The following is a 13,516-nucleotide window of genomic DNA, read 5'->3' as shown; positions in this document are numbered from 1 at the left end:
CCTCTGCATTGCTGAAAAATAAAACATTTCATAATGTTTTGAAGAGTACTGGGAAAATATTTCAATAACAAAGATGCTATCAACCAAAATATTTCTTTAGAATTAGATGTAAATTAGAATAAATTCTGTATGCAGTTTCTATTAATAATATGATTGCAATGTGGTGGCAGGACAAAAATAATCCTTTGTAATAATTACCATAAGTACATCATTCTTGAAGCCATATAGATTGTCACAAAGACCATAGATAACTTGGTAACTATCAAAATAGATGAACTAGTACTAGTTTCAACTTCTTTGTAAATCACATTCTATCTGGAGAGGCAATACTAAAGATTAAAATAGCAGCCAGGATCCAAAGAAATCCACATCACTATCCAAAATGCTTCCTCACATACACAAGTGATTTTTTCCTTTCTATCCTAGAAACAGGACCTAATACCATGTTCTCCAAAAATAAGACAGGGTCTTATTTTCTTTTGACCCCCCCGAAATAAGTGCTTGGCCTTATTTTTGGGGAGGTCTTGTTTTTGAGGTGCAGGAGGTCCCTTAACCTCAGCTCGTGGATCAGCTGATCCAAAGAGGGTCAAACATTCTGTCTCTGTTTCTGGCACACTCTTTTTGCGGCCACCACTAAAAGAAGAGGCATGGTAGCTAGAGTTTGAAGGAGTGGCTTCCACAAGGCCGTTCCACGTGGATGGCAGGTGCATGTGGGGCATGTGGGGCATGTCTCCTTCCCTTCCCCCCAGGAAATGGTGGGGGTCTGGCTGAGCATGCATTTAAATATTTTAAGGGAGGGCTTATTTTCAGGGGAGGGCTTATTTTAACCTATGTGCTCAAAAGCCTGATTGCGCTTATTATCCAGGGAGGTCTTATTTTTGGGGAAACTGTATAACATAGAATGATTCTTCAGAATAATTCATATTTTGAAGATTGTCCGAAAGGAGACTTTCATATAAAATGGGCTGCCTTATTTAGATTAGATCTTACTTAATTAGATCTCTATATCCGTACCAGATTTCATAAATGTGATTATTTAAAATCTGCCCACACACAACACAGGACATACAGAAATGTACATAGGCACAAAAAAATCCAAAGTAATTCTTCTGCCATAAAAACTAGAATAATTGGATGGTTCTTTGGTTGAGAATGTAACAGAACATGAAAACATGAGACACATCATAAGTAAATTTGTATGTCATGGCAAGGCTATTTTGTCTGGTAATCATAATTCATATTCTGGGCCTGGAAGTTCATTATTTCCTAACTGTTGCAAGGCAACCTTCTCTATTCCAAGTAAGTTGGACCACAATTTCTCAACGTATGAAAACATCTAAGGAGCCCTGGAATGGTGAATTTTCTTCTCAAAATACTATTCCAAAAGTTATTTTTCTAATAATGGTAAGAACTGGCCTATGTTCTAGCTTATTAGTTCTTACCTTTGCCATTTTTGTAACCTAAATAAATTTTGCAGAATGGCACTCTGATCCTTTTGCACTTTTGTAAAATACAATTATATTCCCCATAACCTTTGCTTTGGAGTTTAATGGCTCAACATCTTTCTTTCCTCATATTGATATTCTTTGCAGTTGAATAATTTGAATTTAACATTAATCACCAAAACCAGGATTCTTGGATTAATTCCAAAATCTTCCTTCTGTGATCAAATTCATAAGCAACAGTCATATATGGTCATGTTGAAAATGGCCTTAGAAGATTGCAAGAATTCCTGAGCACAGTCTCTAGGGACTCTTAGATGACATGGGATGAGTCTACAGCCATCCTAATCTGGGTTTGTGTGTTGACAGTCCAACAATTGATGCCATCTATATTTTATTACCCTCTTCCAGAGCACTAGATTCTATTTAAAAATAATGGAGAAAGAATAGATTAAAATCTGATATGATCAAACCTTGGGGAATCTATGTTACTTTATTTCTCATTTCCTTCCTTCCTTCCTTCCTTCCTTCCTTCCTTCCTTCCTTCCTTCCTTCCTTCCTTCCTTCCATCCATTCACATTTTTAGCATCGCAAAGCCTAAAGCCTAGTATGTGCCTGTATTCTGTATTAGTACATTTCTGGCATTTCTGCTTTTGAGCTTTAGACTGCCTGCCTTAGAACAATTATTTCCAAAATGGGTCACAAAAATCTTAGAGGCAAGGCATTGTGTACTGAAAAATAACAATGAAGTAACCAGAGCTAATGAAAGGCGGCAGACTGATGGAGAAGACATTAAAAAATGCTAAGTTCCCATTTTTTCTGAATTAGTTGTAGAAACATCATGATCTGCTACATTAGCTACAGGCTCATTGCTGGACAGAATAAGCCCGCAAAACAGCAATATTTTCCAAGCTAGCAACTTGTTTAAAAATCCATTTGAAAGAATCAAACATTGTAACAGTTTTAATAAGAAGGCCTGATTAAGTTGCAAGGTGATAAATCTAGAACCCAAATTGAGAGGAAAATGAACTCTTTATGTGAAGAAAATGCTGAACTCAGCAATTAACAAGTCTGAGGTTAACAGATGGGAATATCATTCTTTTTACCCCTAGAGCTATATAGATTATTTCAATACTAGTGATTTAAACTGTCACCCAGAGATTACTGGGGCAATATCAAGCCTGTTTTTATTAGTGACACATAATGTTATAAATGGCTATTATGGAAATGCTCAAATGTCGCAAATCCGAATGTTATTATGCCACTTGTGGAAACAAATATGCGCTAAAGGAAAACAATTGCCTTTGGCAGCAGATTCTGGGGATACACTATTTATTTACATTTTGACCTAAAATTGATGAGACAGGATGATGAGCAGCAATGCAAGTGTTGAATCAAAACTATAATAATCCAAGAAAGCAATTTAAAAAAAATCAGTATGATGATGTTACAAGCATGTTCTAGCTTTCTGAATTTAGTTAAGTAACTCAGGGAAGATTTCAGCCTCTTGTTTAAAATTTAGATTTGTGGCACTATTTATAACAAAAAGACATAGCTTTGAGTTTCTAGAGTTCTGTCAAACTCGCCATGTTGTGTTATTGTCACATGATGTTTCGCGACATTTTCCCCATTCACGGAGCTGCAGTGGATGTGGCCTGTGCATGACACATCCAGCCCACGATCCACCAGTTTGATACCCCTGTTCTAGGATGTCTGGAAAGGTATGAAAATCAAGAGGGCAAGAAGACATTCAGCTGGCATCCATAAAGGTAAAAGTAAATGTTTCTCCTGTCCACTCGTATCAAACTCTAGGGGGGAGGGCTCATCTCCATTTCTTAGCCAAGGGAATCAGCATTGTCTGAAGACGCTTCCATGATCATGGGGCCAGCATGAGTGGTGGGATTCAATTTTTTTTACTACCGCTTCTGTGGGTGTGGCTTGGTGGACATGGCTTGGTGGGTGTAGCAGGGAAAGGATACTGCAAAATGCCCATTTCCTCCTGATCAGTTGGGACTCAGGGAGCAAAGAATAGGTGGGGGCGGGGCCAGTCAGAGGTGTATTTACCAGTTCTCCGAACTACTCAAAATGTCCGCTACCGGTTCTCCAGAACTGGTCAGAACCTGCTGAATGCCACCTCAGGCCAGCATGATTGTAACATGCTGAGACACATGGAACACTATTACCTTCTCATCAAAGTGGCATCTATTTATCCATTCGCATTTGCATGCTTTAAAAAAATATATATTTATTTAGCAATAGCAGTTAGACTTATATACCGCTTCATAGGGCTTTCAGCCCTCTCTAAGCGATTTACAGAGTCAGCACATTGCCCCCAACAATCCGGGTCCTCATTTTACCCACCTCGGAAGGATAGAACCCTGAGCCGGTGAGATTTGAACAGCCGAACTGCAGAACTGCAGTCAGCTGAAGTAGCCTGCAGTGCTGCATTTAACCACTGTGCCATCTCGGCTCTATTTATTTGCTTATCTGTTTGTTTGGTTTTTATTTATTTATACCAATATTTTTATCATGCTTATGTAGTGTATATTGGAGGTAGTGACCCTTTCAGAGCTGTATGCAACGAAATTTCTTTTTAATGTATGCCGATTAGTGTACATTTAAAGTGACAAGAAAGCTAGTCTAAGTCTAAACATTAAATGGGAAGGAGCTGGGGCAAGTAACGGGAGCTCACCCTGTCACACCGCACTTGGGTCTTGAACCCGGGCTGGATAAGCTCAGCATCTTTATCTGTGGAGCCATTGCACCTGTTAATCTGTAGTTAAGACTTAAGACGAAGAAAGCTAAGTGACAACAAACTGGAAGAAAATAAGAAGACACACTTTGTGGCCCCCAAAGATCCAAGTCCTTACAAACATATTCTCAGGATGTTGAGGAAGCATGACTACCATCAATGCATAATCTTTTACTCCAATAATAAGAGTTATAACAGTTATAACAAAGAGGCAGCCCCAAGGACTTTAATCTTTAACTTATGGGAATCTAATTCCATAAAATTGCATCTATGACTCCGTCTCTGCATCCATCACTCCCAAATCAAAGTATATATAAATGCTGAATAATGATCAGTGTTTTTATGAGATCATAAAAGCAAGGAGTAGGGAGAGGACCAATAACTCTAAATTCCTGCTTCATATGGAAATCCAGTTTAAAGCATCTCTGACAGATGAGTGTCTGGCTTTGTCTTGAAAACATCAAGAAGGAGAAGCATTCCATTTCCATAGGTAAAAAGGTGAATTTTTTTTACTCTCATGAAGAGGTTTTTTTTCTAGATTTAGTCAAAATATGCTTTTTTCTTTGCTTATTTTTTTAAAAAAAACGGTTTAAAATCACAACACCACATACATTCATTCTAATCGGGGCTGGACCTCAACAGTGGGATCAACAGCCCCAGGCCTGCCGGAACAGCCAGGTTTTAAAAGCTTTCCGGAAGACCATGAGAGTGGGTATGGTTCGGATCTCTGGGGGTAGCTGATTCCAAAGAGTCGGAGCAGCCACAGAGAAAGCTCTCCTCCAGGGGCCCGCCAGCTGACACTGTCTGGCTGATGGCATCTGAAGGAGGCCCAATCTGTGTGATCTTACTGGCCACTGGGAGGTAAGTGGCAGTAGGCAGTCTCGAAGGTACTCTGGCCCTAAGCCATGTAGGGTTTTAAAGGTAATAACCAACATCTTGAATTGCGTCTGGAGACCAATTGGTAGCCAGTGCAGCTCGCGGAGGACAGGTGTAACGTGGGTGTACCTTGGTGCACCCCATATCGCTCGCGCGGCCGCATTCTGGACTAACTGCAGTCTCCGAACGCTTTTCAAGGGTAGCCCCATGTAGAGCGCATTGCAATAATCCAGCCTTGAGGTGACAAGGGCATGAGTAACCGTTTGAAGTGCCTCCCGATCCAAATAGGGCCGCAATTGGTGCACCAGATGAACCTGGGCAAAGGCCCCCCTGGTCACAGCCGATAGATGATGTTTCAGCTGCGAATCCAGGAGGACCCCCAAATTGCGGATCCTCTCTGAGGGGCATAAATTTTCACCCCCCAGGGTTAAGGTTGGACTGTCTAAGCTTCCTTCGGGGGCAGCATCCAAAGCCACTCAGTCTTATCGGGATTGAGCACAAGTTTGTTCACCTCCATCCAGATCCTAACAGCCTCCAGGCATCAGCACATCACGTCCGCTGCTACACTGAGCTGGCACAGGGCAGAAAGATACCGTTGAGTATCATCTGCGTATTGGTGGTACTTTACCCCATGCTGTCGCATGATCTCACCCAGCGGCTTCATGTAGATGTTAAATAGGAGGGGGGACAAGACCGAACCCTATGGCACACTACATTTGAGGGGCCTAGGGGTCGACCTTTGCCCCCTGACCAACACCGAATGCGACCTGTCAGAGAGGTAAGAGGAGAACCACCGTAAAACGGTGCCTCTCACTCCCACCTCCCTTAGGCGTTGCAGAAGGATACCATGGTCGATGGTATCGAAGGCCGCTGAGAGGTCAAGAAGCACCAGGATAGAGGAATGTCCTCTATCCCTGGCCCGCCAGAGATCGTCGGTCAGGGCAACCAAAGCGGTTTCCATGCTGTACCCAGGCCTGAAACCGGACTGAAAGGTGTCTATTCAAACTTACAACGGCACTGTAAAAAATGACAGCACCATTTTTCACACTTACGACCATTGCAACTTCCCATGGTCACATTATCGAAATTCAGATGCTTGGCCTGGGATGTCATTCCCTTTTGTGACCTTCTGACAAGTAAAGTTAATGGGGAATCCAGATTCACTTAACAACCATGTTACTTATTTAACAAACGTAACAATTCATTTAACAACTGTGACAAGAAATGGGGCACTCTCACCTAACAAATATTTCACTTAGCAACATAAATTTTGGGCTCAGTTATAGTCATGACTCAAGGATTACCTATACTTACCAAAGAAGAAAAGTCAACATAATAAGTAGGTTAAACTCAGTAAACTGTAAAGCTATACAAAAGATTTAAAAGTTCTCTACATAGCTTAGTGGAAAGATTTACAACAAGGCAATTAAGAACTGGAGAAATGAGAGATGAAAATGAAAGAACTTAAATTTAGCTTGTTATAGAGCAGAGTTTCTAATGGCTATAGCTTCAAATAGGAATCTTACAATTTTTGTAATGTAATTGCAGTGCAGCAGCTAATATTTTATTATTTATTGTGATAGCAGGGAATGATTGTTAAAAAGCTGTTCAGTGAGATCATGATGCCAAGTGTGCTATAAAAGTTAATCTAGCGGCACATATAGTACGCACTTGTCGGTGCAAATGCAAAGATGATTCTGTCAAGGAATATTGTGACATCTACCAGTTGTAACAGTTAAGGGTAGGGCCTCATTCTAAAATGAACGCCCTTCTGAACAAGGCATGCATGACAGATTATATGATTTATTAACAGCAAAATTTAGAACTCCGCTTAATCCCTACCAGAGCTTTATCCGGACCCTCTGAGCACATACAGTAGCTAGCCCATCATGAGACAAATCCAAATGGATTGGTTTTTCAAGAATAAATTATACACTATTCAAGACCTAAGTTGTACCAAGGATTTACTCCAAGATGTTTGTTTTAGATCAAATTTAAGACAGCAAGGAAGACACAGCCAAGATCCAAATGAAAACAATTGTGGCTAAGTGAAGGGTATGAAGAATGGCTTTCAAAAAGTTCAACCAAACTATTTCCAAAGCAACAGTGTCCTTATATTCATAAAGTTGAGCACCATACAGCAGCCAACTGAAGACCTTGGTTTTAAATAATTTGATTTCTGTAAACACAGCAATGCCTTTGTGGCTTGCAAGTTTAATCTTGTTGGAGGCTTTTTATGCTCTTGTAAGCACTCACAAACTTGATGACTCCAGAGGTAGAAAATGAATAGCTGGAGGTTTAAAGTCCTTGACTTGCTCAATAGTGTTACCAATGATTTGCCAATTCCAAGAAAACTTAAAGCACTTTTTAGTGAACACTAGGATCTTTCTTTTAGCATAGCTAATTTCTAGGTTTTCCAAACACAGAAGGAAGGATGTCCTTGTTCCAAAACATCTATGGATGCCAGCTGGGATATGGATAAAGTGGTGTCATTGTCTGTATTGAGAAAGATATAAATTTATGTTTAGCATGCAACAGAACAATAGCATTCATGGAAAAATTAATAAGGGAATCAGAATGCTTCCCTACTTGACTCTTAAAGAGGAGACAGAAGGCAATTAATTCCCTTTTTTATATCTGTTAAAGATGTTCTCATGTAGCAGATTTATTAGCTTGAGAAGGTTACAGTCAATAGAAGAAGTGGCTAGCTTTCTCCATAGTCTCCCTCAGGGATTTGACCTAAAAGCTGTCCTCAGATATAGTCATTTTACAGTACACCATTTCAAAATCAGTTGAAATAAGTGATATCTGAATAAGATATCATACTTTTAATTGTCAGATCCTGTTTCAACATTCCTCGCTGCTTTCTCACAGTAAGTAAATAACATTATTGTTGCAAGCACAGGCCATAACAAGGTAGCACAGCATAAAATATAATACAATATAATAATAATAGGACAGGATAGGATAGGATAGGATCATGATGGCGAACCTATGGCATGCATGCCAGAGGTGGCATATAGAGCCCTCTCTGCTACCACGCGTGCCATTCCTCCAGGTCAGATCTCCGTGGTGTTTCTTTTGTGAGCTTCTGTTTCCCTGCAAATGATGACACAGAAGGTCACAAAAGAAAATTATTATTATTATTATTATTATTATACAATTGTATCACAGCGGCCAGTTGTTTCGCCGGATTTGGCATTGGTTACTAGTCGGGCCCCACCCAGGGGCCTAGGACGTCGTAACGTATTTTCGTAATATGCGTGCAGATCCAAGCAGTGCGGCTTTTTGCATTTGACTGATGGTGATTTTGTCAATTTTTAACTGTTTTAAATGTAATTCCAGTGCTTTTGGAATAGCACCCAGTGTGCCAATTACCACTGGAATTACCACTGCTGGTTTGTGCCATAGTCGTTGAATTTCGATTTTTAAGTCCTGGTATCTTGCGATTTTTTCATGTTCCTTCTCGGCGACCCTGCTATCACCTGGTATTGCGATGTCTATGATTGTGACCTTATTTTTCTCAACCAGTGTGATGTCTGGTGTATTATGCGCCAGTATTATTATTATTATTATTATTATTATTATTATTATTATTATTATTATTATTATTATTATTATTATTATTATTTATTTGTCTTGTATGCCGCCCACTCCCGGAGGACTCCGGGCGGCTTACAAAAGACAAGGGAAAGAGGGGAACAAGACAAAGACAACATATTAAAAACAAAACCAACATTCACAATTTCTATGGAGGTAGATGCTTCTCAGCTCCCCCCAGCCTGCTGGAACAGCCAGGACTTGGTGGCTTTGCGGAAGGCCGGGAGGGTAGTAAGGATCTGGATCTCAACAGGGAGCTCATTCCAGAGGGCCGGAGCTGCAACAGAGAAGGCTCTCCCCCGGGGAGTCACCAGCCGACATTGGCTGGCAGATGGAATCCGGAGGAGACCTAACCTGTGCGATCTAATTGGTCTGAGAGAGGTAATCGGCAGGAGGCGGTCTCTTTAGGTACCCAGGTCCGATGCCATGTAGGGCTTTATAGGTAGCGACCAGCACCTTGAAGCGGATTCGGAGACTAATCGGTAGCCAGTGCAGCTCGCGGAGGATAGGTGTAACGTGGGTGTACCTTGGTGCACCCACAATCGCTCACGCGGCTGCATTCTGGACTAATTGGAGTCTTTGAACACTCTTCAAGGGCAGCCCCATGTAGAGCGCATTACAATAATCCAGTCTTGAGGTCACAAGGGCGGGAGTGACTGTCTGAAGGGCCTCCCGATCCAGGTAGGGTCGCAATTGGTGCACCAGGCGAACCTGGGCAAAGGTCCCCCTGGTCACAGCCGACAGATGGTGTTCTAGAGTCAGCTGTGGGTCCAGGAGGACTCCCAAATTGCGAACCCTCTCTGAGGGGCGTATAATTTCGCCCCCCAGCCTGAGAGATGGAACAGTTGGACAATCTTTGGGAGGGAACATCAGAAGCCACTTGGTCTTGTCTGGATTGAGTGCCAACTCAAATATCTAACCTCTTGCTGCGCTGCCGGTGTTGGGATGCCCTGCCTCCCACCGGCCAGCTGGTCTTCGGGTCTCTGCTGTGCAGGCGCATGTCCATGCATGCATGTGTGCAAGTCAGCACATGTGTGTATTTGTGCACATGCACACACCTTTCAGTTTGGGCATGTGCGCCTGCGCAGTCTGGCACTTGGTGTCTAAAAGGTTCGCCATCACTAGGATAGGATAAAAGATATTAGATATTAGATTAGAAGTTGAAGTAACTAAAACCAGTTTAATAACTGAAATATTTTCAGTTTAAATGACAGCAAAGCAAAAGTAGCACCTGTCAACTAACAGTGGGAAACACATTTGCAAGGATTAATTCAATGATATGGTGCACAAGCTGTTACCTTCACCTACCATTGACAATTTGGCCCTGGTCTCAGCATAAATGGGACAATGGAAGACATTGTGAATAATATCCTTCCCATCATTGATCAATACCACAAAGACAGAGATGCGGTTCAACATGGCTTTTATAAGGTGTCCCTTTAAGATATCCGAAAGACATAGTCTACAGGTGAAGGGATATAAAAGCCTTTTTCAGTGCAACACTGGTAATATTTAACTATAGATGTTTACGTTTGTACATCACTCGGTATCCTGTGCATGATTGGGGTGGCTATATAAATATGTTTAATAAGTGAATAAGAATAAGTATTAACCAGGTATTACAAGAGGCTTCTATTATTTTTATAATGATGAAAGCAAGATGAAAATTTGGATGAATATTCTCCAGTGGTATCTTTAATTCATATCCCTTCCAAAAAGCCTATTTCTAATATTTTCTCTATTCCAAGAGTTCAGTTGTCCAAATGGTGCAGAAAGTGGTCTAGAAGTGGAGCTCTCACATCACAATCAGGAGGCTGTGAGTTCAATCCTAGGTAGAGGCAGATATTTCTCTGTCTCTGGGCACATTAAGGCTATATTTGCTGAACAAAACTCTGCACTGGCAACAGGAAGGGCATCTGGCCAGTAAACACTCAACTCCATTCAGTTGACCAGACTCCACCCCACAAGGAATTATAGGGTTGTTAAAAGAAGAGTTAAATTGCCCAAAAGGCAATTTAATTTCCAATTAATTTGGATTTTAATTTCCAACCAGTTTCCCACATATGGAAATGTCTGGAAACTTCTACAGTATTTGTAAATATATCATATTGTGCTTTTTTATTACAAGAGCTCATCTATTATTGACCTAATTTACATATTTTACTGAAGCCTAAGTTTACGTTGGTTTAAAATGATTAAATAATTTTGTTTGTGTAATGCAGTTTTCTAATGTTCTTTGCCAAAAAAAAAAGGTTAGGAACTTGTGTCAGGAAATGAGATAGTAAATCATAGTAGGAGTAGGAGAGTGGAGAACAGTTTAGCTACAAATTGCTAATTTGGTTGCATAACCTAGAAAACTCCAATCAGATCTAGATTTTCCAGATTTAAAATAGTAAAGTAGAAATACTTATTGTCTTGCAGACTCAGGAAATGTTGTCCTGCAATTCTGCCCCCCCCTCCCCCCACAGACACACCAAGAGATTCCCAAGGCAATGTGAGTCTGGAGTACATCAACAAGCTTCTCTCTTTTCCCCACATGTGTTGGAAATAATTTGGCACTGAAATAGCCCCCAGCTGTTATATAAATTTCTCTCCCATGAATTTCCAGTCTGCATTGGAATCACTTCAGTTTGGAGAAAGGGATGGTGCAGCCAGCCAAGAAAATCTTTTAAATCTTTTTTAAAAGCCCTGCTAGAGCCTTTGTCTAAAATCTGTAATTTTCCTCCCATTGGTTACATGGAATCCATTCTTCTAGCTTCAAACCTATCTCTGTTCCCCATGCAGGATTTTATCTTGGGATTTTGTGCATGTGTTAGTTAGACCCTGATCTCTTCCATGCCAGATCAGCATACCTGTCTACCATTCAGTTCTGGTCATGCAAAGGCAACTCTTTTTCCAACATTTAATATGCAGGATGGTAGCATGCAAAAATTGGTATAGGAAATGATGAGATGTGGTCTGTGTGTACTTAGCACCATTTGTAGTTCACTGTTTCATCCCTGGCAGACAAATCTATTAAGAAAACAAAAGTAGTCAAATTGGCAGAAGATTCTTTTCCAACTAAGTTTGTGTTTTTGCAGATAATGGAAGGATGAGAGCCAGGAATTTGGCAGAAGCATTGCTTAAAAAAATCCTTCCTAACCACGAAAAGGCCACGAGAAGGGAAGACTATAAAGACCAAAACAGCATCAAGGGAGCAGAGATTACAATCTAGTATAAAGATTACAAGAAAATTTCTTTATACTTTGAAAAACTAGATGTGAACAACGCAGAAACCAATCTATGGGAATGAACAATGCAGATTTTTATATTTCAGTATTAGGCCCATAAGTTACATACTAAATTAGCAGGACAAAGATCTTTTTAACGTTAATATTTTATTGTGTTTTACTAATCCAGATGAAATGTTAATACATATATTTCTAATCCATATATGATATGCCATTTGCTAAACAATAGCATGGGGGAAAATGCCGTGATTTGAGGAAAATGAATCTTCCAAAGGTTGTCTAGCAATTATGATGTTAGTTTTTTGTATACTCAGGAAAATGTCTTGCGTATTTTGAGTGGTAGTGGTTTCCTTTTTTTTTTTCTGGCTTTTGACCTGTTAAATTGCTAGGTTTCCAAACTGGATTGTAACTTCATGGTTGTGCTAACAATCACTGCTATACCTTGTGTACTCCTAACAAAAATCTAAGAAACCTCTTCCAAATTCTCAGTTTCAATTCTATACAAATGTATGTACTATTTTTATAATAAACTGCTGGGAAATTTTGATGGGAAGCATTATATAAGTTTCAGGTCACAAATCAATCAAAACTTTCCATACTAAATACTTGGGAAACATACTTAAATTGCAGTAATAGAAGTGAAATATAGCAAAACAACCTTCTCTGCCTCTGTTCTGAAACCAGGCGGACAGACATGGATTCTGTATAAAAGAGGAGAGAAATCAGTCCTGATAATGAAATACATCTAAAGTCTGATTTATTGCTTTTAAGGAGCGGGAATGATTTGGAGTGCATGTAGGTAGTCTTTGACACAATTGGGACTAGAATGTCTGTTGCTAAGCAAGGCAGTTGTAAAGTGAGCAGTGCCCAATGTTATGACCTTTTCTGCCTTGGTTGTTAAGCAAATCATTTTAGTTGTTATATGAATCAGGCACTCATTAAGCAAAGCTGGCTCTCCCCATTGACTTTGCTTGTCAGAAGCCAGATGGGAAAGTGATCGCATTTGCAACGCTGCAACTATTGTAAATACATACTGATTGCCAAGTGCTCAAATTTTGATAGTGTGAGGGGATGCTGCATCCATTGTAAGTGTGAGGACCGGCTGTAAGTCATATTTCTCATTGTAACCTTGAACAGTTGCTAAACAAATAGTTGTAAGTTGAGGAGTACCTGTATTTTTCCTACTAAACTGCTAATGAAATCCTTAATGTCAGTTGATGGATTTTGAGCACTTATGTGTATGTGTCTATATTTTTATAAATCAGCCTGCTCAATCTTGATATAAAGGACTATATACACCATTAAATGGAGGCATCTTTTTCTGGTTGTTCTGAAAAGTATGCAACAGACATGCTCAGCTGTTATTCAAAGAGTTACTGAAAAATTAAAGAAGGGAATATATATATATATATATATATATATATATATATATATATATATATATATATATATATATATCTCCCTCCCTCCCTCTCTCTCTCTCTCTCTCTATCTCTCTCTCTCTATCTATCTATCTATCTATCTATCTATCTATCTATCTATATATAATATTCATATACAGTATATCTATATCTATATCTATATCTATATATTCATATACAGTATGTATGTGTGTG

The sequence above is a fragment of the Thamnophis sirtalis genome, unplaced genomic scaffold, assembly GCF_051295495.1.
Source record: "Thamnophis sirtalis isolate CommonGarterSnake01/CBP01778 unplaced genomic scaffold, rThaSir2_p1.2 scaffold_7, whole genome shotgun sequence".
Taxonomy (NCBI): Eukaryota; Metazoa; Chordata; class Lepidosauria; order Squamata; family Natricidae; genus Thamnophis; species Thamnophis sirtalis.
This window is presented reverse-complemented; position numbering follows the sequence as displayed.